This window comes from Danio rerio, chromosome 18 (genome assembly GCF_049306965.1).
Source record: "Danio rerio strain Tuebingen ecotype United States chromosome 18, GRCz12tu, whole genome shotgun sequence".
NCBI lineage: Eukaryota > Metazoa > Chordata > Actinopteri > Cypriniformes > Danionidae > Danio > Danio rerio.
In genome coordinates this window covers 27,728,295-27,732,591 of record NC_133193.1, presented here as the reverse complement: position 1 = coordinate 27,732,591, position 4,297 = coordinate 27,728,295, and the positions used below count along the sequence as shown (strand labels likewise).

At 32.9% G+C, this 4,297-nt stretch overlaps 1 long non-coding RNA gene across 1 annotated transcript; it reads left to right on the top strand.

The window, feature by feature from the left end:
* Nucleotides 1–215: 215 nt before the first annotated feature.
* LOC141378841 (uncharacterized) lies at nucleotides 216–3,882 on the top strand. Its single transcript, XR_012394337.1, has 4 exons — nucleotides 216–307; nucleotides 605–637; nucleotides 3,029–3,163; nucleotides 3,257–3,882. It is a non-coding gene; the product is annotated as an uncharacterized lncRNA (long non-coding RNA).
* Nucleotides 3,883–4,297: the final 415 nt, after the last annotated feature.

The window sequence follows — 4,297 nt, the reverse complement described above, 5'->3', positions numbered from 1 at the left end:
TTTGAATATTGCGAGTTAATATTGGTAAATAACAGTGTACACTGTAAAAAACAATCCTGCATTTTAGTTTTTTCAACACAAAGTTTTTTTCTGTATCAACTTTTCTGTAAGAGAGTGTTTGTCGACTCAAATTAAAAACGTGCAAAACCAGCATCCTTTAAGTTGTGCCCATACCTCCAATCCAGCAGGTGGAGGAATATGCACCATTAGGTCATAGTTTGCCAAATGTCAGTTAAACACAAGAAGAAGTCAGACACATGGGATATTGATTACAATTTTTTTTTTAATTGTTTCGTCATAACATTTGGTAAGTAATGCTTTTTCAAATTTGTGTTATAACTTGTAAAATGACACATATTAACTGATTGTCAATGTATTGTTCCCCGTGTAAGTGTTTCTAGAGCAGATTACACCTTTGCTAAATGTGGAGTTTGGCCACATGTATAAAGCTCAGTAAAGTTTCTTAGGTTTGAACTTGAAATATATCAACATGTGTATAAAAATCATACTTTTCTAGTTCCCTGACTTATCTACTACAGGTATTTTTATATAGATTTTAATGGATCTTACATTTAAATTTAAATATACTTTTCTCTTTTTAAAGGCTGTTCCCAGAGAGCAGACTGATTCCTTAAAGGTGACATTTTACATGTATTTCAATTCATAATATTAGAGTAGTCAAGTATTTAAGAACCAGAGATGTATAAAGTACTAGAGACCCATACTTAAGTAAAAGTACAAGTGCTCTATCGAAAATTGACTTGAGTAGAAGTAGAAGTGCTCTTTAAGCACCATACTTAAGCGGAAGTACAAAAGTATTCAACATTTTTTGTACTTAAGTATTGCAAGTAGTTTATTTCAAAATTTACTACTCAAGTACTGAAAGTAAAAGTACAAGTATTGTGTAATGTAGTTATTAAAGAAAGCAGTCAAAATACACTAATTGTTTTGTTTATTTTAAATATCTTTTTTGGGGTACTTAAGCAGAATGAAAAGAAACACGGCTTATGATACTGTTTTTCTTAGTAAATAGTTTCTATTGTACAAGAACTCACATCGTCAGGCCCTTTTACCAAAAAATGCCTTCACTGATGAGATAATTTAGCATGTTCACTCACATACATACTCTCTCTCTCTCTCTCTCTCACACACACACACACACACACACACTGCCCTGCACACACCTAAATGTACACTCTCACACACACAGTTCTCTCTCTATCTCTCTCTCTCACACACACATTTTTGTGAATTGTGGGGACATAGGTTGCAATTGTTTTTACTCTCTCTCTCTCTCTTACACACACACACACACAGACGCACACACAGGTACAATCACACTGTTGTTCTCTCTTATGCACACATTATTCACTCTCACTCACAAACACACAAAGACACACTCACACTTAGGGAGTTTTGAAGTTTGATTGGTTAATACCACAATAAACAGGACAAGCAAACTAAATCCTGCTTCACTAATTCACTTGATTTTGATTTTATTGTAAAAAAAAAAGAAAAAAAAAAAGGAAAACGTGTATATTACTGTGTTAAATGAAAATATGAAATATTTTATGGTTTATGGCTATGATTTAGTATTAATTTTTATTATTTTTATTATGTTTTTAATTAAATTGGTCTTACAGTTGATATTTTCTGTAGTATATTTATTAATTCTGGTACTTTTACCATAAACTAAAATCTCAACCATTTGGTAGAGGCTGATTAAGAAATTAATCAGTTAAGAAATTAAGAGTTAAGAAATGCAATCCAAAATTTCTATTGCTTTTGTCTTGGTGTGACAGTTAAAGGGTTTTTTGTAATACAATTTTGTCCTTTAATTCAGCAGTCAGATATACGAACTGTGTCCTTAATTTGACCTGCTCAAAAAAAACACTCTTTCTGGATGTATCAAACAAAACTCATGCACAAAAGACAGCACGAGCATTTACAGCTAATAAACTCATGTCAATATTATCCTGCCTGCTTTTTGAGCGCTGACAGGCGGGTCTTACACGGCTATGATTGGTTATTGTCCTTAACAGAAAGGGCTTTAGAAATATAAGCACTGTTCACCCATGGCGGGAAGAATACGCGATTATCACAGGTAATTGACACAGTGGAGAAAGCTTGCACATGAGGCACGCTCATGTCTGGATCCACAGCTTTAACAGCTAAGAAGAGAGGAAAAGTTACCTTACAAACTGGCCAGCGAATCAAATGTCCAAAGTGAGAGAGCGAGAGATAGACAGAGGTTAAGTTTTACAACATTTCTCCCTAACAGTAAACTAGCGGCTGGTATGCTGTGCCGCCTCGCCATCGCGCCTCCGTCCTTCGCCGTAGTATTGCGACATCGCGCATAGGAGATAAATGACATCATCACGTAATAACCGGTTATGATCTATTACTGAACTGATATCAATCATTTTGACACCCTAGTAACGAGTAACGATGCACCACATAAAAAATCTATCGGAGTAAAAGTGTTAAACTCATGGAAAATATGTACTTAAGTAAAAGTGGAAGTAGGAGAAAAAAATAATACTCCAGTAAAATACTGATACTGCCTTTTAGTACTTAAGTACAGTAGTGAAGTAGTTCTACTTCGTTACTATACATCTCTGTTAAGAACAAGTATTTACAATCACTTACCCAAATGAGATTTTCTAAAGGTTGCAGCATATTCCCAGAGGCCAGACTGACTTACAACAGGTGAAATTTTATTTAACATCTCTTGTTTACAGTAGAGAAATGTTTAAAAAAAGTATTTACAAAACTTCACATAAATGCCAAATTGTCTCATTCTAAAGGTTGCAGCACAATCCAAGAGAAAGACTGACTTACTACTGTTGAGAATTTACCATATATATCCTGTCATATGCATGCAGTAAACTAATATTTAATCAGCAGTTGACAAATAATTTTTAAAGATTTAAGTAAAATTTATATTTCAAAGATTTAGTGATTTCTCTGGTTTTGATTGTGTACACTATAAAATATGTTTTGGCTTTATTTTTTCTTTTCTTCATAGAATTTTTCCAAACAATGTGGGGAATTTGGTGCTGATAAATTAAGTGGAGCTGCAAGATTTACAACAACCAATCAGCCAATTGTCATAAGACACTAAAAGCTGAAGCACTGCCGTCACGCAAGTAATGATTTGTAGGTAAATAAGATTTGGTGTACATGATGTGTTTATTATACCTTTCAGCTGTAGTGTTTTAGATAATGTAATGTATTTTTTTTATACAACACACAGATTCTGAAGAAAAGCTGAACATAGGGATGACTCTTGGAAATCAGAAACTGTTGATGAACACTGGTGCAGATATTGGCAGTGCACAACTTCACTCACTTAAAAATACATTGAAATACAGATGCTGAGATAAAAGTTTTGGGTCACACTTTACAATAAGGTTCATTAGTTAATGTTAATTAATGCATTCACTAACATGAACAAACAATGAACAATACATCTACTACTGTATTTGTTCATGTTAGTTTAAGTTAGTTAATGAAAATACAGTAGTTCATTGTTAGTTCAAGTTAACTCATGGTGCATTAACTAATGTTAACAAGCATGGACTTGGATGTTAAAATTGCATCAGTAAATGTTCAATTATGATTAATAAATGGTGTACAGTACATCTGTTGTTCATGATTAGTTTATGTTAGTAAATGCATTAACTAATGAACCTTATTGTAAAATGTTACCAAGTTTTGGTGACGTTATGGTGTAATTTTTTTCCAAGAGCCTGTGTTAGTTGTGTATTTTAGAGATTTCAAGTTTTTTTTTCTTCTCTTGTGATTACTCTCACTTTACAATCAATTTGTAAAAATACTTAATTAAGAGTAAATACCTTTAATAAAAATGTGTATTGCATTCCGTGGTCTGTTTTGTTTCTATTTGAGAAAATCTGCTGGATTAAGTTCAGTCAACTTGAAAATGTAACTAAACTTGGCAAGTTCTGCTAAATTGATAATGCACGTTAACCTATTAAAGTTAAGTTGAGTGAACAAATAATTTTTTTACAGTGTACTTGCACTACATTTTCAGGCAAGTAATGGTACTTGTACTTAAGTATGATTTTTCTGAACTTTTTGATTTTTCTACTACTGGTATACTCGACACGTGGCTGTGGTGATAAAGTGAAGACAGTAATATCACTGTAATTTATTACAAACATGCAATGTTTTAAAAACGTTTTAAACTTGTAAAACCCGTTCTTGAACACATTTGATAATGATTGATGATCACAGAGAGCTCAACAGATCTTTTGATCCCAGTTGCTTTGCACAT